The sequence below is a fragment of the Nymphalis io genome, chromosome 15 (genome assembly GCF_905147045.1).
Source record: "Nymphalis io chromosome 15, ilAglIoxx1.1, whole genome shotgun sequence".
NCBI lineage: Eukaryota > Metazoa > Arthropoda > Insecta > Lepidoptera > Nymphalidae > Nymphalis > Nymphalis io.
The window spans coordinates 10,175,354-10,198,628 of NC_065902.1; the positions used below are offsets into that span (position 1 = coordinate 10,175,354).

Consider the following 23,275-nt stretch of genomic DNA (forward strand, 5'->3'; position numbering starts at 1 on the left):
CATGAATATCTACCATATGTGTATACAACCCGTATTAGAGCACCGTGGTCGTATAAGCTCGAATCTACTCAAGAAAAAGGAACTTAGCCCTCCGTAACAGCCTGTGAATGTCCCACTGCTGGGCTAAAGGCCTCCTCTCCTCTTTTTGAGGAGAAGGTTTGGAGCTTATTCCACCACGCTGCTCCAATGCGGGTTGGTAGAATTCACATGTGGCAGAATTTCAGTGAAATTAGACACATGCAGGTTTCCTCACGATGTTTTCCTTCACCGTAAAGCACGAGATATATTATAATCACAAATTAAGCACATGAAAATTCAGTGGTGCTTGCCCGGGCTTGAACCCACGATCATCGGTTAAGATTCACGCGTTCTTACCACAGGGCCATCTCGGCTTACTTAGCCCTGCAGTGAGATATTTACAGGTTGTTACGTTTATTTTTGTCATTGCCATTTTCCATTTAAGATAGATTGAAATTGATTTTAAAACAGTAAAGTATATTAGTTCCCTTATCGCGATTCGGATTTTAGGTTATTTTTAAACTGTAAACATTATCAATGGTATTCCATTTAAAGCGCTAACAAACTCTTTTTATTCGTCAAGCTTTTATTTATGGTAATATTTAAGTGTTATGGTAATATTTTGTATTTTGGTAGAGCTTTGTGCAAGCTCGTCTGGCTAGGTACCACCCACTCATCAGATATTCTACCGAAAAACAGCAGTACTTGGTATTGTTATGTTCCGGTTTAAAGGGTGAGTGAGCCAGTGTAATTACAGGCACAAGGGACATAGCATCTTAGTTCTCAAGGTTAGTGGCGCATTGGTGATGTAAGCGATGGTTAACATTTCTAATGCCAATGTCTATGGGCGTTGGTGACCACTTACCATCCGGTGGCCCATATGCTCGTCCGCCTTCCTATTCTATAAAAAAAAATATTTAAAAATCGTATGTTGGTTCCTATTTTACTTATTTACCTATTACTATTTTAAGTATATTTCTTGTTGTTGAGCTAATTACCACACATCATAAGGGTGATTGTGTCGCTGTGTGCTCGATTAAAAGGTTTTCTTAATAAAATATCCCTTAGTCGGACCTTACAATATTTCTATAAGATCTTACCCGCCGGTAAAGGGTAAGATAGATAATATATTCTGAAATACTACTGGAATACTACTACACTTCGCTTTTTGGAAAAATCCGAATAATTTACTGTGTAATAAACATTAAGATACGTAGAAAAGTTGTGATTTGAAAAGAAAATTTTATTTGAATCTAAAAAATACTTAGTAAACGAATTACCCTGTTTTACTAATATTGAAAATGCAAAAGCGAATTTTTTGGTTTGTCCGATATTCACGAACCGATGAACTTTTTTTTTGTGTAGAGATAGTTTATAGGCCGGAGAATGATATATACTATTTGTCCCGACAAAATGCACAGGTGCGATACTACGTATTACGATACTAGTAACATTACTTTTGCCCGTCTGGATAGGTTGTTTTTTTTTGGGTACCCATTTATCACATATTCTACCGCCAAACTAATACTTTAGTATAGATTTGTTGCGGTTTGAAGGGCGAATGAGTCAGTGTAAAAACAGGCACAAGGGACATATCATATAGCATTAGCTATGTAACGAATAGTCAATATTTCTTACAGCCAATGTCTAGGGCGGTGGTGAACACTTACTAAAAAAAATCATGTAACAACACATAACAATCACAACCTTTTTGCTTTGTTGCTTGTTAGACACATAGAGCTCGATTATATGAAGCCTTTGCAAATAATACGGTTACAATATTTATTACTGATTCGTTCAAGGTGCTGGGAAGCAATGGGAACGTCGTTTCTTATATGTCGTTTACTTTATTATTATATAAATATCGCCGAGTGGTTAGAGGATATAAATACACGTGTTGTTTTTATCCATGTTTGCGGGTCAAAAGCCTGGCAATCACCACAAAATTTTGATGTCCTTAATTTTTGTTTATGATTCATTTCGTGCTCGGCGAAGGAAAACATTATGAGGATACCTGTTTCGGAGGCAAATCTGCCACATGTCTGCCGCATGGGAGTGTCGTGATAGAAAAAATTTCAATACCAAAAAGTAGTGGATAGATTGCTACTTTGTTACTTATTGATGTAAATAAAAAATCATGATTTTTATTAAATGCAATATTCCTACATATTTTACAATAACGCATACTATCAATATAAATAAGTCGCAAGCGGTAAGTTGATACTAATAATAAATTCAAGGCCGCGTCGTTGCTAGTGTCATATAGTAAAGTACTATTTTGACACAAATTCAATATGAACTCTCTCTGATTTTCTGAACGGAATTACAGACTTTTATTCATAAATTGAATTTTCAACGCTCTAGAAAGTTTTTTTTGTCTTCTCTATTTATTTATGTACTTATTTTCTGTGAACCGCGGTTTCAATTTGGATTAAGTATTAAATGTTATATATGTGATATCATATATTTATAAGTATTTACTTGCGAACAGATTTCCAAGCTTTTATGATTACTGATTCGCTTCTGAACGTTGTTTTTAATTTTGTAGCCTGTAGCTTCTTCAATAAATGGGCTATCTAACACGAGAATATATTTTTTAATCCTTCTACCAGTTCCTAAGGTTATCGCATGCAAAGATACAAACTCTTCAGCTTTATAACTATAATACAGAATAGATTATGCGAAACCTTGATGGGTACAGTACATTGTCCGATGGGAAGACGATCGTGAACTCTTGTTACTAGAGAATTGTTCAACGTGTTTTTTTAAACATTAACGTGCCTTGTTTTCTTTAATTACTGATTAAGTTGACAATATAAAACACGATGAAATACGCATTAATTTATTCATTTGTTGCAGAATTTATACAATTTTATTTCTTAACCAAACTTCGTGTTTTTAAACAATGACGGCCTTATTTATAAACGTTGTTTAACGTGTGAAATGAAACACTGATTGCTCTCTTTCTGCCATCATTGATTTATCATTTGGCAGAAGAAGACGACATTGCTTAACCCTTAAATAACATTTATGTATTACACTATGTAACACCGTAAATGATTCGAAATTTGGTTTGATATCAATCACTGATAGCTCTATTTCATTTTTATGACCTCTTTCTTGATTTAAAAGTTGACCAGCAAAAAATTAACTGTGACTAATTCATAGCCGGACAAAGAACTTTTTATGGATTGGTTGATGTAAAACATATTGACCGTGACACCACGTGTAGAACCCACCAATTAAAAAATCTACGCGTTAATAGGTCTGTAAATGTGTATAACAAATGAAAACGAACTTATAAAATGTGATATTTATTGACATTGTAATGAACTATTTCGATGTTCATGTTGTTCATTAAGCGCCTACGCATCTCTCGGATTTCTTGCCTACGCACTTCATGTTCATGCCTAATTATTCTTGTGCCAACATTTAAATATAATACAGACACAAAAACAACAAACCCTGACAAACGTGAAGTGTATAATTACAATAACATTGTTTAACAAATTGAAATATATGTGTTATAGAAGAACAAACGAACTTTTAAAAGTGAAGTTTGATGAATATTTTATGAGTCGCTTATTCTTTTTTGCCATTATTTTGCCAATACGATCAGGGGACTACCTTGTGATAAAATTATATCAAAGAATGAAACGACGAAATACATATAATAGTGTCTACGCAAATACAGTTAATTCTTCTGTTACCTAACTCTCATAATTTGATGAACGACAATCCGATTCGACCGAAAAGAGAGCAAACGCAAGATAGACGTAAAGTTTTACGTGCTCTTTGAGATGTTACAAGATTCTCAAAAAGTTTAATATTTTTTAATGGCCGAATCTGGACCTTCTCCTCAAAAAGGGAGAGGAGGCCTTAGCCCAGCAGTGAGACATTCACAGGCATTACTTTTAAAATGGATTTGTATCCAAGGCCTCAGGATTTACAGCAATATGAGCTAGCAACTAGACCAAATAGAAATTATATGAATATTTAATCAAGTGTCGAAGTGATTATGAGCTAGACCGCGTTACAGTTATAAACAGCTGCCGACGATAAGGAATTTCAGATAAGGAATGTTATTGTTTTGATGCAATGTAATAGTGTGTGTGACGTCACTGATTGTAAATTAATTTTGCGCAGTTTATAGTAAGTTCGACTTATAATATATTGTGAAATACATCGAGAAAATAAAATTTAATTATAATGTAATCAAACGTAATCAATACATGGCTTACGAAACTTTGAACTACAATTTGGTTAAAAAGATTATTTTTTGGTTTATCGCAATAAAAAAATGTCGACCGGCTTAAAATATCAAGTTGCGTGTTGTTATGTGCATGCAAACACGAAGGGCTTGTTATAAACATATCAGAGTTAATGGAGTATTCAATATTAAATCAAAAACACTCTTACAAATATTCATAAAAACCACCTCCAATTTTCGGCAATATTTATTTATTTAGTTCAACATTGTTAAAATCAGTTTTAAATCATACTACGCAGATGTAGCATATAATATAGCGACTTCTATTTTCTTAAAAACATTCGCATTTTGTATATAAATATAGCAACAACTCGAATGTTTACATGTTCCATTCACATGCGTGCTATTATGTGTGTGTGGCGTCGTTGCGCCTGCGCAGACGGCTCCACGATCGAGCCCTCTTTGTTTGTTGACAAGCCGAGCGCGCCGTGTTGTTTTCTGTTTCTGTTTTGTTCGCGTATGCACTTCGTACGCGTCGGTCGTGTTTTGCTTCATTTAAAAGAATCGTATATCGCTAGTTAGCTAATTTTAGTGTAGTTAATTTAGACTTTTCTCCTTTCCGCGCAAAATATTTGTGTGAAGTGTTCTTTGTGGCTACTACAGTTGTTGTTCGTGAATATTATTTCAACAATTGAAACCACGCTTTGTCTGGTCTGCACAAAGGTAAGATAAGTATTTAGTATCTTGTTGTTTTATACGAGTGCAGTGTTAGTAATCTCCAAATATTTTGATAGTGGAAGATCTGACGTTTAAAATATTGTTGTGTTTCTATTATAAGTATCGGTATGATTTCGTTACTATTGAATGCTGTCATCGTTGTTCCTTTTTTTGTTTAATTTTATAATATAAATGCTCATATCATTGGCCGAATTACATTAAACGTTCCGCTTTCAACAAAGGTTTGTTATCAGATATAAAGGAATATATGTTCGATTTACGTGCTCTAAAATTTTATTATTAAACGAGTTTAATGTTATTCTATAAATAATATATTTAAAATTATTTAAAAAAATGCTATGCTTTATATATGTTGTACGTATATATATAACTAATAATAAATATAAATAATAAAAATAGCGTATATAATGATCTGTGCGCTTATATAACATTATAGGATTTCACTTTACGCTAATGAGATTCACGTTATATTAGTCGGAGATTAAAGCTGTTTTTCTTCGACTCAATTTAGATACAGTTATTTTGGCCGGTCGCATTACGAGACGCCTTACGGTACCTCATATGTCTGGTCTGCTAAAGTATTCTACACACAATATTATTATCCTAAACCTCGTTATATTTAATAAGTGAATTACCATTAAACATTTTTCTTCGTTAAATCCCTGCTTAGTGATAAGTGTAATGTGTATTACAGGTTTTTTTTTAAACAAAGCACATATCTTATTCTTGTATTTGTGGTTAGGTCTAAAGAGTTTTTAATTAATGTTTAACGTAAAATAAAGTGAGGTACAAATTTATAAGAGCAGCAATAGCATAATTAAAAACCTATTATTCTATTTTAAAATTCTCCCGACAACTTCATACGAGTTTGAATATAATTAAATCGGTAAAATTAAAAAGGCTCTCCACAAAAACCAATTTAATCTATTTTATTGTATCGCGTGTAAACTTCTTAATGTAACGGTTTATGTGTCGATGTAACATGTTCACGTTCATTACTGGTCACGCCAAGATGAATCACCTTTTGACCAATATACTGGTTATACAGTGATTTACGTAAACGGTAAATTCAAACGCACCAGTTTTGCAAAATTGTCAATAGCTATTTAATGACAGCGACACACATTTGCACCATTGTTAAATTTCACTAAACCATTGGATTGGACCTGGTGGATTTGACTTCGAATTATCCTGTACGCATTCATATAAAACTTTCACTGCGATATAATTGGTTTTCGATTAACTTTAGATAAAATAACCGGTTGCTAATAAAAGTGGTCTTGTATAACAAAGATCTCGAAGGAAATGGTAAGATCGTGATCACTAATTTAAATTATTCCTGAGATGAAAATAAACACTATGAAATTCTTCTAAGAATTTCATAGTGTGGATACTTAAGATCTTCATTTTTCAGTTCAAAAGTTTTTACTTATCTACGACCAGAAAACGAGTTCCGTAAATTTAAAATTATATTCTAGTAATTGTATCCGATTAGGCTTAAAAAAACGTGGTACTTGTATTCCAATTTTGAAATTAATTTTTAAAGGAGACAAGCACTGGTTTCACTTTTGATTAAGCAAAGTTCGTCAATGCTAGAAATAAAAATAAAATTTATTTATACGACATCAAAATAAATTCCTTTCGATATAATTGATTTGATATCACGTATTGGTCCTGAGAGGAAATGTAATTTAATACAAACCATTAAATAACTGTTTATATCAAAGCAATTATTTATACGATTATTTATAAAGTTAGATATATAAGAAAACAACTAATTATGAGAAATATCCGTTTATACAATTTCCATACGAAACATACAAAGTAATAATCTTCGTTATAGTAAACAACAATGAAACGAGTAGATCACACGTTTCAACTAATAAGTTGAGTGTAATAGTGCTATCCCATCGTGTAAATATAATAAATAATATGGATGTCAAAGCGAAAGATGATAGGAGAAAACTACGCCGTTAGAAAAACATGACATTATAAACTATACAGACAGCTACGTCCTCCTAACATTGATTGCGTATCATTCATTTACAGCTATACAAAGTCTTATTTTTATTATTATAAATATCACACGGTCCTATTGTTTAATGCATTAATAATTACACTTTATACCGCTATACAATTTTGCGTTTTCGTTAAATAAGGAGAATTTGGAAGAGAATACCCGTCTCAATTGCTTGGCCGACTTCCAGTTTAAGGAAATAATTGTCTGATGAAAGTTTAAAACCCTCTGTTTGAGTGATCCTCTCTACGTGACCACTTTCACGAAATGCACAAAACCGGACAAACTTTACGTTTGTTTACCTACAATTTAAATATTCAATTAGCACATATCGAATACTAACAATAAACACCGAAGTAATAGCGAATAACTCATATCAACTGCTTGACGTATTGATTAATTGAAAAACAACCTCCCCACTAAAACATTCAGAATATGTTTACATTACGTTTACGACCTAGTAGTTTAGTTGTTTAAATATTTACAAACGACGTTTTTCAATTCTGATTGCATGCTTTGATATTTATGCATTATGGTCGCATACAGTAACAGCCTGTTAATGTCCCACTGCTGGGCTAAGGCCTCCTCTCCCTTTTTGAGGAGAAGGTTTGGAGCTTATTCCACCACGCTGCTCCAATGCGGGTTGGTGGAATACACATGTGGCAGAATTTCAGTGAAATTAGACACATACAGGTTTTCTTACGATGTTTTCCTTCGCCGTAAAGCACGAGATGAATTATAAACACAAATTAAGAACATTAAAATTTAGTGGTGCTTGCCCGGGCTTGAACCCATGATCATCGATTAAGATTCACGCGTTCTAACTACTAAGCCATAATATTATTTATACATACAATTATTTTCCACATAAGTAAATATATAAAGAAATCATGAATAACGTCCTCTACGTAAATATGATTCACCAGCTTCTCAGCATAGCTTGGTAATACAAACAGACCCAGAACAAAGGATAGATATAAATTTAAAATTTTCTTAGAAAGATTCTAATATTTAAGCTTTGAATAACAAGAATTTCCAGAAAATTATTTAAAATTCTGAGTTATCAAACAAAATTCCTCTAGAAGTTGAACAGACGTCTAGACGTGCGTGGATGTAAAGTCTAGAACTAGCAAGACCAACACCCTACCACCTTCCTCTCTCCCGTCTGCAGTTGTGGTATATTTGCTTTCAAATAAAATTATGTCTGGGTACCGTCTGCACTTTAAACGCGATACTCGCTGTTCCTTTTAACTCACTTGATTTCACTCTTCACTAAACAAAGCTTACTAGAAATATGTGAAATAAAACATATTAACGTGTTATTGAATTTTATATTTAAAACCTAATGCTTGTTTTTATAAACAATCATTGATCGAATCATCGAATTATTCGTCTCATTGATATGTAACTTTGTACAGTTGTTGTTCGCACTTATGTGAAGGTTTCTAGTATAGTACCATCAATGTACAATAGGCGGTGCTCAGTTGTATGGGATAATTGTTAACAAAGAATAAATAAAAAGGCAAAAAGGAATTAAAAAAAATAGAATCGATGACATTTTTATTTGTATAAAACCTCAAACACAAAAACAAATCAATTATTTTTATACTCTTTATTTAAATATAACGTGTGGATTTATATATAACGTCGAGATTTTCAGGTTCTGCGGAGTTGGATGTTAAGTTGTGCCAACTGCGTAACCATTATGAGTCAAGCCGGAACTTTATTTGAACAAGAATAACAAAGACTTTGAAATTATAAAAACCATATTATCTGTCATGCTACTTTGTCTTGTTTCATGAGATTTCGAGAAACAATTGAACGTTGTTTTTGTTGTTTAAGATTATTTAATTGAAATAAAACTAATTTCGATCAGATTCATGTGGAAATGTGTCTGATTGAAATGATTGTGCGTAGACCGAAAAACTCGTCAATATCCTTGTGCTCCGGTAATAGGGGTGGAGTTAATAAAATCACAGGAACAATGGACGTAACAAATCCGATATCATATATATCCGAGTTTGTCTGTCTAATCAACAAAAAAAGAAATTCGCAGTTTGTTTTGAATACACTTTGTTTTGTATACCTACTTTATTTTGCTTTGCACAAAAGTTGACTTTTAAATTTTATTATTTTACAATAGAAAATAATTTTATAAAGAAAATTGTAATTGAAAATATAAGAATAGAATTTCTTGCTTTAAAATAGCTTTATTACTATTAATATTTCGTCGAGCATTCGCTGTACCATTGTAGTGAGGCAGTAGAAAGGTGTCGGGCTCAACAATGCCAATGTGCTTCGAAGATTTCTGTGCTATGCCGCCATTTATAAAGGCCTTTTCTACCAATTGAAGTTTATTTAAATCCTCCTTATCTAACTAATTCCTCTTTGAAAACGCTTTGAAAAGAGATCTTTTAAAGACCATCCTGTTTTATTTATCTGTATTCTTCCCTTGTTCTCATTATTGAATGTACCTTTTTGCTTTCAATAAGTTTTTTTGTGAATTTATATATTGTTTTTTTTTTTAATATTCGAATCGTTTCCCTTTAGATATTTTACATTTGTATTTTGTCTATACATATTGCAAAATATTGCTTTTTATAAATGTTTTTTTTTTAAATTTATAACTAAAATATTTAGTAATGACATTTTAATTTTATTCAATTTAAAAAAAAATGTTTTCTTACCGTAATCCACATACCGTCTTACTTTAAAATTTATCTTATGTACAAATAACAGATACATAGGATTTTGGTTTATAATTACGTCACGATTAACATTTTATATGTATTTTACAAGTTTAAAAAAAAATATAACCACTATGTTGTCTAGTTTTTTTTTTTACGATACGATACGTACCTATATGGATAAACTAAAATTTTATCCAAATATATAAATTTATGACACGCTACATAAAAAAAAAAATAATTAAACAGGTGGCAACACTTATTAAAATTCTTAAACACGCTCAATAAAATCCTTTAAATATATTTTGAATGCATTTATGTTTTAAATATCAACAAATATGTTAATAAAACCGGAATAACCTTATGAGTAAAACGAAGTAAAGATCAAATAAAACCGATATACGCTACAGTGACTTCTTAAACTATCCGGTTCTTCACCTAAATTTACCGTAATGTTACCTTTTCTTAATTATTCCTAGTTATTGTACCGTGACTGTTTATAAACTCGTTAACTATTGGACGTTTATTATTAACCGACGACGAACAGAAGGTGTTCATATGTTTGACGCTTCTAGTGTCTTTTATAATTTTGCTGGACGTACCGTTTTTCAGAAAATATCGGAATAAGCGTTTCATTTTTTTTTTATCAAAATCGGTTCAGTAGTTATGTGGTAATGTAGCATACATTATCGCCCATTGACTGACGTTTGCATATTACCCGATAACTTTAGGTCAAATTATTTATTACAAAACTGTTTGAAGCCGGTGAACCATTAAATAATTATATTTGTACATACCATTTGAGAACTTTACTCGCAAGCTTATATCTATATAATACGAGTATAATCTTTTGTATTTAATTATTATTGTAATCGGTTAATAACGAATTAAGTTGTTTAAATATCGCTATGTGAAGCATACATAGTAGTACATTCTTAGGGCTTGGCACCGACTTCAGTTATGTACCTACTTATAAAACCGTTTTAAGAAAGGCTCAGTTGAGTTATTTTTAATGCTCTCAGTTTTTTTTTCTTTTACTTTTAATACACGAACATTTCAAATACTTTGTTAGTTTGTAGAAGTTTACTTCACGTGACCGACCTTTTTAAAGTGTTTTTTGACTTTAGTTTGTATTATGTGGTATGAACTGAATTTGTAAAATATATTTTCTATTATTGTTAATAAGTTTTTATTCGCGATTTCGTTGTATATAATTATGAATACTTACCATACAATACGAGTCTCAAACACGTAACTACTTCGTATAAATGTTCTTGATAGTCGTAAGCAACAATTTAAGGGATTCCAAAAATCTTAAGGAACATTCAAATTTAAAATCGATTTTTAATAGACTATAACAACTAATTAAAAAGATTATTCTATTAGACTGAAGGGAAATATCAATTAAAACAAGTAATTAATCACACAAGTAATTAATCACAAATTTGGAGTTCAAGGTAATTTTATCAAAACACAAAAATAAAAATTCAAATAACTTAATTATACAAATAATTTATAGATCGCATTGATATCTCACTCTGCCATCATAATATTACCCTCTTCAATAATCGCCACCATAGCAACCGCTAATAAAAAAAAAATAAGAAAACAAAAGACGTCCGTGGCAGCTACGAAATGTATGCTGCCAGGCATACAGCCACAGATCTCTAACACTATATAACGAAACAAGAATGGAGAACAGTTTTAATATTTATATGAGTATATAAGCGAAATAACGCTCATCACGAGATCTCGAAATTTGTCACAGTTACTCGTTCCCCGACGTTGACCTCACTAAGAACGGATTTTACGCAAATCCTATCTAAAATACATTTTTTTTATTCTCTACCCGTGCAAAGACGGAACGATTAGCCAGTATTATATATTAAAGTTTTACCCCTTATATCGGGATTCTAAATCACTGTTGTCACAATTAAACAAATGAATCGAAGGACTTTAGGCCCAATTTGACCTTAATTCGCTCCTTATGATATAATGCAAGTAAGTTGCTACACCGACCTACAATTTTTATTATTAAAGATTAATATTTTTGATAAAGTAAACGATAAGCGATATATAATCGGTCATTTATCGTTTATTATAATTAGCGTTATAAAGTTGAATAGTCTGTTTCGTATTTATTGACTTAGTTTACAGTTGATAATATAATTGTCATTGCTTCGTCTGTCATCTCCCGTGTGACTGTATATGTTCGATAAACGAATTGATTTCGACGTAAACCCAATTTAAATATTTCGGATATTCAATAGGGCTAGGGATGTTATCGTAGCTATATCAGTTTAACTATTGTTTTGATAAACTTCAGGTATATTTTATAAATCATATTGTATTTATTTGATTTTAAGAATATTATATTTTCGGGACACGTAGATAAGAATCGAGATGTCATATACATGGAACTATTTGCGATTATCTTTATGTATACTATAAATTCTTCAGTAGTATTGTTGAACGAGCTAATTTTAATTATCATTCCGATTTCAATAATTATTTTTCTATTAGATAGTCCGGTTATTGAAAGGGCTATATAATATGACTGCCTCGTTGGTCTAGTGGGTTGATGTAAGGCCGCAGACCTGACAGACGGAGGTCCTGGGTTCAATTCCTAGATCGGGCCACTAAAAAGTTATTTGGTTTTTCTGTCAGAAAATTCTCAGTATCATCCCGGAGTTTGGAAGTTGGAAGTGTGTAAACTTTCGTACCTCGCAAAACACGTAAAGCCGTTGATCCTGCGCCTGAACTCTTTTCGATCGTGTCGGATTTGCCGTCCCATCGGATTATGAGAGTTAGGGAATAGAGAGTGCACCTATGTTTGCGCAAACACTTGTGCGCTATAATATCTCCTGCGCAGTGGGCTAATCTCTCTTCAGATTGGCCGCCGTGGCCGAAATCGGTCTGGAGGATTATTATTATGACGCTAGGGACATAAGGAGTGGAGCTTTAAACATTAACATCGAACACACAATCTGTAGACAAATACTCGTCAAGAAATGGGAACGTATACGGTGCAAAAACGGTCTTATATATAAATTAAAAAAAAATATTAAAAATTTACTAATGTTAGTATGCTTACCTAAATTTATATATTTTATATTATATTAAATATATTATTTATCTTTACGTTATTTTGTTGTTACTGGAATAAGATAATGATTTAATTTATTTATTCATAATATTAGATTTCAAAGATCGATTCGCATATTCCCCATGATATTGTAAATGAGATTTTACTCGTGAATTACATATAGAATAAATACAAATGGACTTCGGTATATAAGTGTTAAATAATTCAAACATAATTTATCGTTCGTTTGATCAACCCACGCGTCTTTACCTAACACGTAACTCGAAGGTTGAATTAGAAGTATATCAGGTAAAAAACAGTCAATTAGCTTGTTCCGTTGACCCGAACACGAAGTCGATGAATCGATACGATCAGCTTGGTGACGTTCCTCCCCGTTTCTTTGATAATACGGGTGAACGACACGAGTACTCTCATTAGCTTCACCGACAACGGTAGATTACTCTGTTTAAGAAGTCCATAGAAAACCGCGAACATAAAATGTTATCTGTTTAATTATAAACAAATTATTATTTCTTATTTCAAAGAAAATCTATCGTCTTATGTCCTTCGAAATAATAATTCGAGTTAGTATTCTTGCTTTAACCAGAATCCGGTAAATTCATGCTCGACGTTAAACACCAAGTGAAATTGGTCTGCGGTTGCTTGGTGGTTGAACGGTTTTACCGGTGAGTGAGTTTTGGATAGTCACCAATTATTTTACCTCCAAATGGTCTTTATTTTTATGTTTATGTTCCAGTTTTTTTAAAAGCCATTGTTATAAGCCACACATAAGAAATAACTTATATCTTAGATCGCATGGTTTGCGGCCGACTCGTATATTCTTCTTCAGTAAGAAGAATATTCGAGTTTAAATTTATTTTATTGACTGAATAAATTTGCTTACTGGTACAGTTACCAGTAAGCAAATTTGACCTTGACTTGCGGCTGAACTATACCGTACTAGGTACTCGTGAAGTTCCTAAAATAAATTTAAATAAAAAGTAAAGATTGTTTTAACCACTAAACCACGCAACTATTACAACCGAGCGTACGACGCATTGCTTGGTGATGTTTGCTTATGACTGAATCAAATGATATTAGCACGTGTTGTATCATTACGTTTTATTTTGTTTTTTTTTTTTTTTTTGTGAATTTGACTTACGCTCTGAAATAAATATCTCATAACTGGTCATGATCAACTAAATGTCACTTGTTTTGAAGTCTCAGTCCTTCGTTAATAATGTGCATACTAGCAGTTTTTCTGCGACAGATAATGTATTAATGATATGGTATAACTTCCTGGTTCATAATAATAAAAAAAGAAAAATAGTTGAAAATTAAGTCTCTTAAGTTTTAGAGAGACTGTAGATCAATTTCTGAATAACTATTTTCAAAATGAGAAAAACGTGTTAAAATAGATAGACACGTTGCTTATGTCGTCGACACTGAGTTATAAAATATATTTTGTACTTTTGATGTCTTAAATTCACTTAGTTACGTTCGTTCTGAATTATGTGTGTATTTCAAAGGTCATGGTTTATTTTTTTAATATTTCACCTGGCCATTGCCCATAGTGAAACATACATGGGTAGTGAAAGAAATGTTCATTATTCCATTGAAAGACAAGGCGCCGCGAATCATGCGATTTACAATATTATGTCTCTTGTGCCTGGTATTACCATGCCCCACTCACCTATCAAACCGGAATACAGCGATACAAATTATTACTGTGTAGCAGTAAAATAATTGAATAGTACGTAGTACATGCGCAGACGTGCGTGCAAACCCTACCATAAAGAAAAAATATTATATTACGCAACGCACTGTATCATATTAAAAGTAGGAATTTGAGTTTCAATGTCTTCTTCAAAATCAAGTTTGAATTTTATAGTAGCACTCGGAACTTGGAAATTACCTTTATTTTCCATCAAATTCTTCGAAAAAACCTGTCTCTTTTGACCTTTATTCGCTCATTGTTTCTGAGTATTCAATTGTTCTACTTAAATAACACTAGCACGTGTGTAATGAAGGTTTTATTCCATGTTATATTTTTAAATATTGAGTTATAACAGGCAGTAATATATTTCACTCCTGGACAATGGTCTCCTAAAGGTAAGGAAGTTCCACCGCTCTAAATAGCTACTTAAAGAGCGCGCAACTAAAAACATTTATCAAAAGTAAAACTTTTTTCCGTCAGAAAGTTACACATGTTGTTCCGCTCAAATTCAACTAGCCCAAAGAAGTTACATATAAAAATATATATGTTTTAGATTTCCAAATATATATGTATATAAATAGCTACCATATTATATGCTTCCACCAACCCGCACTGGAGCAGCGTGGTGGAATAAGCTCTAAACCTTCTCCTCAAAAAAAAATAAGGGAAAAGAGGCATTTAGCCCAGCAGTGGGACATTCACAGGCTGTTACGATATTATATGCCTTAATAAAAATATTCCAGTCTACAAATCGAGTTATTCGTTCAAAAAGCAAAATGCAATACGATAAGTTATGTTGTCTTTGTAAGTTGATTTGTAACTGAAGTGTCCGTGCCAAATCGTATAAATACTTTATAATAGGTACAGCTTTACGATCCAAGATTATTTATAGAATATCTATTTACAAAAGTTCCAATAGTAAGATAGGTAAGGTTCGAGCAGTACGTAAATATTATTATATTACTTTTAAAAGGTTTTTTTTTTTCGAATATCGAAAGTTAAATCAAATGTACAAATAAAATAATATTTACATGTTTTAAAATAAAATTTTATATGAGACAAAAAAAAATACAAATGGCATTAGTTTTATACAAGGTATGACAAAACAGAGGAAATATTTTTGAAAAAAAAACTGGCGATGCTTCCACGGACGGAGTAGCATTTAATTTAATTAAAAATATTATTAATTTATATTGATACAAAGAAAAATGAATAAGATTTTATATTTCAAAAGCTCTATTGCTCAATGAGATTCTATCTCTAGGAAATGTTTCTGCAAAACTAACTGCAAAACACTTTATTACTTTTCTTTTGAAAAATGCAAAGGTATTGCATTTTTCAGCCAATGACAAAATTATATTTAATTATAGTTTAAATGGGTACATATTTTTATGTAAGGAAGATAGCTTTCTATTTTCAAAAATAGAGAATAAATACACGAATGAGATTGATGGAATTATTTTAATATGTTATATGTACATATGTATATACGGTGTTGATACAAAAAAATATAATACATACAGGTCTAATGTATATCCCCGAAAATTGAAAGGCCACATTTAGAGTGTATAATATAAAGTGTCTACCAATATATCATGTTATAATATTCATTTGATTGATTAATCATGATTTCGAAATCATGGATCTGAATTTTTCGTTTCGTATAAATAAGAAATTATGCAATCAACTTCGCTATTGTAAATAAATTTTGTATGTTTGCATGTGTGTGTTTAAGTAAATGTACTTATACATGTATTTAATGCCGAGATGTTTCTGTAGGAAACATAGTCATTGCTGGAGGTTTCTAGATGAAATCCGGTATAGCACTAATGAGTTTTTAAATGCGTATTATGTGTCTATTATACAGAATTTTTATATGTTTGTTATCGCGTGATCAGCGAAGCTGGATAATATTTCCAAAACTCAGGTTCCAACTGCGAATGTCTTGACAGACTATAAGTACTAGAAATCTCAACTATTATTATAAATGCTAAAGTGAATTCGTTTTTTACGCTTTCACGGCTTAACATTTTAACTGATCATCATGAAATTTTGCCTGCGTTCTCAAGGGTACAGAAAAACAATACACCTCACAAGCAGGTGAAGCCGCGGGAATCTAGTTGTCTTATAAGCTAGCAACTAGACCCATGAGGCAGTCTATGGAGATATTGGCCCGAGGACACCATTACTTACTTAAGTACTTACAAAAGTAACGTTACTTTTATATTTACGTCTATACATATGTACATATAACATATTAAAATAATTCCATCACTCTCATTTGTGTACGTATTCTCTATTTTTGAAAATAGAAAGCTATCGTAAAAATATATACCTATTTAAACTATCATTAAATATATTTTTGTCTTTGGCTGAAAAATGCAATACCTTTGCATTTTTCAAAAGAAAAGTAATAAAGTGTTTTGCAGAAACATTTCCCAGAGATAGAATCTCATTAAGCAATAGAGCTTTCAAAATATAAAATCTTATTCATTTTTCTTTGTATCAATATAAATTAATAACATTTTTTATTAAATGAAATGCTACAGTCCATGGAATCATCGCCAGTTTTTTCTAAAATATTTCCTCTATTTTTGTCATGACATTTAAAATACTAATGCCATTTATATTTACCGATTTATATATTATAATACATATATAAGGTAAGACTGATATCATCCATTTGTGTAATATTTAAAATTGTAATGAAGTGCACTGTAATGTAAATTAAAAGAATGTTCTGCATCCATTATCATACAAATTGGTTACTGTTTTAGTCAGCAGTCTGTAATATTTCCATATCCACTTCGAAAGGAAAGTTTTGTTTACATTAAAAAAAAAAACGAAAATTGCATTTCAAACGAGTTCAATAAAGATATTGTGTTTGCTATTAATATGCGTTCGTGTGAGTGTATTTGTACCTGTTATTTCTAGTACAATAATATCACGATATTTTCTCCGTAACAGCCTGTAAATGTCCCACTACCGGGCTAAAGGCCTCTTCCTTTTTCAAGAAGAGTTGGAGCTGATTCCACCACGCTGCTCCAGTGCGGGTTGGTGGAATACAAGTGTGGCAGAATTTCAGTGAAAGTAGACACATGCAGGTTTCCTCACGATTTTTCCTTCACCGTCAAGCACGAGATGAATTGTACTCACAAGTAAATCATCGGTTACGATCACTTTCGTTCTTACAACTGGGCCATCTGGGCATATATATCGGATATTTCCTACACTAAAGTATAATCCAGTTTGTATAATGACGTCAGGAGATTGCTACTACCAAATATTTGATTAGCATTCGTGTCAAGCAATATGCATCTAATGTATGAAATTTTCTTACGTACTGTTTTACTTGTTCTACCAATATTACAAAGGGTTAGTTAGAATTCTTTACATCGCTAATGCACTACCTTTGGAACTTAGAAGTTATGTCCATTGAGCCTGTAATTAAACTGGCGAAGCTGTAGATTAACTAATGAGTGGGTGGTACCTACCCAGACGGTCTTGCCCAAAGCCCTACTAACTAACTTTATATAAAAAGTTCTATTAAACATAGATATACGACATTTTGTCAGTGGTGACGATATATTATGATATAATTATAACCAATTCCTATTATTGTTGATTGTAATACGATTTTTGCCAGTGTTTGGCAATATGGATAAAACATTTTAGTTGCCATGGTCGCCGGAGCGTTGACAATGTATTAAGCTATTCCCAGTAAATTAGTTCCCGTTATCATCCTATGTCATCGCAGTCACTAAATAGTAGGTAGGGGGAAATGGCACACTTATAAACTTCTAATATTTATGAAAAAAATAATATGTTTTTATACTATAAATGTTTCAGCTCTATATATTTAATTATGTATAAAAAATATATTAATAAAGTTGGATAAAATATTATGAATAATATCATCAAATTTGTGAAGATAAAGCCTTTGATGTATATATAAAGATAAAACTTTGATATAGCTTTTAATTGCCAGATTGAAACAGTAAAAGGCATGCATCATGAAAATATCAAAATATGTTTATTTAATCAAATCAAACTATATTTATTGGAATAAGATATTCTAAGCCTACTCATTAATTTCTATCAATTAAATTACTAAAAGTAACTCCAATCATTACTTTCTTTATTATCTATTATAGAGTAATAAGCAACAAATGTATTACTATTCTCGTCCATACGAATAAATAATGGGGCGAATTATATTCCGTACAAAAAAGGACTGACACAAGGTGTGCCATTTCCCAATGCATATTATAAATTGAAAAAAAAAACATAGTTTCACTTGAATGTCCACGAGGAGGAGTGTGTAGGTGTAGCTGTAATCGCAGTAGAGGAAAATCCAATTACCAACATCATACGTCAGTAATTTAAAGTTGCGTACAACTTGATTTTTTTTTTAATTAATCTCTTATTGTCAAATTATGAAATAGTGGAATGATGTATAAATTATACTCTTTTATTGTTTTCTACTAATATATATTGCAGGTAGTTATTTATATAAACATTATTGTTTAATTGCTTTGTCAATTAGGAGATTTTCAATATTAAGAAAATATTTAATTTCAGTAAATTATAGTATTTTTTTTTCTAAAATAATATAATATAAAAATATGTTTTTTAGCCACTTTTTAATTATGGCAACATTAACTATAATATATATTTTATAAAAAAAATTATATACATTTTTTTAAAGATAAATATTTCAATGAAAATCAAATCGTGACCGTCAGTCGTCAACTAGATGAATTTTTTTAAAATATTTATAGTTTTGTACCTGATACTGACAAGTTGCGAACTTAAATTGAATTATGCAGTTCCATTTAGCTGCTAAACTTGTTATTAGATAGTACGTGTTGTAGTAATATGAAATGGAATTTATATAATAAATTTTACACGGGAGAATTAATATTAAAAGTCGAAAAAGTCAACGAAGAATAATCTTATAAATCATTAAGTATATAAATACTAAGTTTGCAAAGCTAAGAAGTTCATTTGTTTAAACGTGATAGTCTTCGGGTTTACAAATCCGATTTGAATCTCTGTACATTTGATAGCCCATTTATTGAGAATATATACTATGTAACATCACGCTACGACGCACGCGGGAGAGGGGGGGTGTAGATCTTAGGACTTAGCAGTAACGCTCCCATTTATTACTATATAATGTGACAGAGACTGTACAGAGATGTCATATCGACTGGAGATATATCGAGGTACTGAGATGTCTGTACAACGCCGCTACAATGACTGTCCACATCCAGGACTGTAAGACGAAGGCGATCAAACTGCGCAGAGGGGTGAGACAGGGGGATGTAATATCCCCGAAACTGTTCACGCGTTGGAAGACGTTTTCAAGACGCTGGATTGGACTTGGTATGGAGTCAATGTAAACGGCGAGTACATCTCACACTTTCGATTTGCCGACGATATCGTCATCATAGCAGAGTCGCTGGAACAACTCACCGAAATGCTGCGTAGTCTAGGTGAGTCTTCCCGGTGTGTCGGTCTCGGTATGAACTTGGACAAGACCAAGGTCATGTTCAATAGGCATGTCGTGCCGGGACCGATATACGTCGAGGGGAAACCTCTCGAAGTTGTTAGTGAATATACCTAGGACAGATAATACAAGTCGGTAGGAACAACTTCGAGAAGGAAGCCGATCGAAGAATTCGCTTGGGATGGGCAGCATTTGGCAACCTTCGTCAAGTCCTCAAGTCGTCTATACCGCAACGTTTGAAGACGAAAGTCTTCAACCAATGCGTCTTACCTGCCGTGACATACGGTGCCGAAACGTGGACACTAACTGCGGGACTAGTCAACACATTCAAAGTCGCTCAGCGTGCTATGGAGCGAGCTATGCTCGGAGTATCTTTGAAGGATAAGATCAGAAATGAGATTGTCCGGAAAAGAACCGGAGTCACCGACATAGCTTGCAAAATTAGCAGGCTGAAGTGGCAGTGGGCTGGTCACGTATGTCGTAGGACCGATGGCCGTTGGAGCAGACGAGTCCTAAAGTGGAGACCGCGAATCGGCAAGCGCAAGCAAGGTGGACCGATGACCTTAAAAAGGTGGCAGGCACCAACTGGATGCGGAAGGCGGAGGACAGGAAGCTTTGGCGAACCTTGGGAGAGGCCTATGTTCAGCAGTGGACAATGATTGGCTGTTGATTTGATTTTTTGATTATACGAATGGTATTTCAAAGCATACCTTTATCTAGCGGATATTAAATGATGCTCGATAACGATGATACTGAGGGTAAAACAATACAGAAGATTTTAAGCTTTTGTTTCTATACAATAACACGTGTGACGAAATATGAAAACACACAAAATCGCATTCGTGGTATATATACTGTCAGTCTCGCATGAACCATCGCCAAAAATGTTATAAAGTCCACCGAGTTCAAGGGAATCGCATATATTGCAGGCAATTTACGAATGTACAAAAACTCGCACGTATTTCCGGTGCCACAAATACGACTTCGCCGAATAGCAATTCGGCGAAGTCGTGTATGTAATCTAGTATACTCGGATATTTACAAGCAAAGCTACATTAACCTAACATTTTCATTATTTTGTTAAATACAAAACAAAGTTTATTGTGGATGAGATATGTGTGTGTTCCCGCAAATGTCTATCCAGCCTCACAATGATTCCGACGTTCCTGATTTTATTCCAAAGGTATTCGAATTTATTATTTTATGTTCAACCTTTCTAATGACTCCCGCTCAGCTCCAACGTGTTATCCGTGCCTTTAGTGTTTCTGTATTATTTGGTCGAGTTCGGTAGGTTGGTGTGTCTGTATGTTTTCTTCAAACACTATAACAATCAAAATGGGAGAGTTACATTTTTTGTTTCTTTCTGTCTTTAAAATATTTGTTAGCAGATAAGCTGAACTATATTCGTTCGGGTTCATTATCATCTCATTCGATTCGCAAACGCATTCGCACGTTACGGAAATACAATCTAACACTATTTAACACGTTAACGTGTAATGTTTTTAATAAATCATGATTCTCGTGATACATGACATCATGACTTTAATGCTTTCTATTTACATTATTCTTTATATTTGTATTTTTATTCGTTGAATTTTAATATGCATTATTATAGTACTGGCAATACAATAAAAAAAACATGTCGATTTTATCATGTTCATAAAATGAAATTAGAAATTCCATAAATGTAGTAAAGCTCAGATAATTTTAAAAATAATATTTTAGAATTAAAATTACGAGTTTGATGTTATAAATAATTGGTATATGGACCTTTATTCATGCTTAGCTTACGTTTCGGATATTCATCATATATAAATAAATGGGTCGTATATATAAACGAGCCTACTACAGTTAGTTTACCCTTCTGAATAGGTACCAACCACACATAATTTATTCTACCGCTAAACAGAATTACGTATTGCTGTGTTTTGCTTTGAAGGGTGAGAGAGGAGTAATTAATGGCACAAAATATATAACTTCTCAGTTCCTAAGGTTCGTGTATTGACGATGTCAAGAATGTTGAACATTTCTTACAATGACAATGGGTTGTGACCACATACCATCAGTGGCAAATTTACCAGACCCTATGTGCCTATTTATTATATATAAAAAAACTTGTTGTGATATTTGATTTAATTGCAGTTCAAGAGTCATTCAAACAGTCTCAGATATATTTATTATATGATTTAACGATGTTAAACAATTATGATTAGCAGCATAAATCTCTGAACATTATAAATCAATATTGGGATTTTCTATGACGCTGTCATATTTTAGTCCTCTGTAAAACCTGTGTGGTATTTTGAATTGATACACCTACGAAACGTACTGTTGCGCAATTGTGTGTGTGTTTTTTTTAATATTACCTTATTCTTTGAACTTATGGAGTTTATGTCGCATTGCGATAAATCTACTGAAAAAAACGAAACTAAAACGTCACGTCCAAAAGCGATAAAGTATAATCGTTATACATAGAGGTTAGTTTTGCATTATTTTTAGGAAACGAGTTAATACTTCAAGCTACGAACGTTTTGGGTTTTGAGACGACTTGACGACGACCGGTGAAGTCACATTCTCACAATGTATTCGTTTTGTCCTGACCGTGGTTCACAACTAAGGGCCAAAAGAGGAAGAATCATATTCTGAAATTAAGTCTTAGTCAAGTATTAATTTCGAAGGTTTTAATTAAAGAAAAATGGTGATAAGGGACTCGATGGAGTTTCATTTATAATCTATATATATAGTATTTACGTAGATAAATACACTAGTGCTCTTAAAGCCGTCGCTACTGCACCTGAACTCCGGATTTACCGTCCCATAGGATTATGAGAGCAAGGGATAATGCACCTGTGCACTAACGCCGTAATCGGTCATCAAAACTTTTATTAGGTCGATTGTATGATTTGAAGATTTAGGGGTGCAGTGGTCTCCTAAAAATGGAGGCAATGGCAATATTTTGCAATTAATTTTTCTTAGTGCGCCTGTAGATTGCAAAAAAAATCTCGTACGGATTTCAAAAACTCTATATGTTATAGTTTAATAATGAGTAACTCAGAACAATGTGAATTTTATAGATATATAATCGAAATAAGACGTTTATTTTACATTGTTTAAAAGTTCATAAAATTTTGAACAGTTATATAATACTGTTATAATGAAGCCAGTATATGTTTTTTATATAGAGTCATGGAAAGTATGTTTTGCTGAGATACCGTACTGTTGTAATTAACTTAAATAACACTCAAATAACTGGCCGTGAATTATTAAATTTTTTTGTACAAAATCATCGTA

General features: G+C 32.4%; 2 protein-coding genes across 4 annotated transcripts in view; one reads left to right on the plus strand and one right to left on the minus strand.

Moving 5' to 3' along the window:
- LOC126773785 (protein kinase C, brain isozyme) overlaps nucleotides 1-23,275 on the minus strand; it is a 519,888-nt gene that overhangs the window by 47,323 nt on the left and 449,290 nt on the right. The gene's annotated exons all lie outside the window — the stretch shown is intronic.
- The window catches only part of LOC126773868 (protein yippee-like), a 56,974-nt gene continuing 38,358 nt past the window's right edge, over nucleotides 4,660-23,275 (plus strand). The window contains exon 1 of one of the 3 annotated variants that reach the window (XM_050495090.1): nucleotides 4,660-4,951. The gene's annotated coding sequence lies outside the window, so the exon portion shown is untranslated. The remainder of the gene's footprint in view (nucleotides 4,952-23,275) is intronic. The other 2 variants (XM_050495089.1, XM_050495091.1) reach the window with 2 other exon arrangements.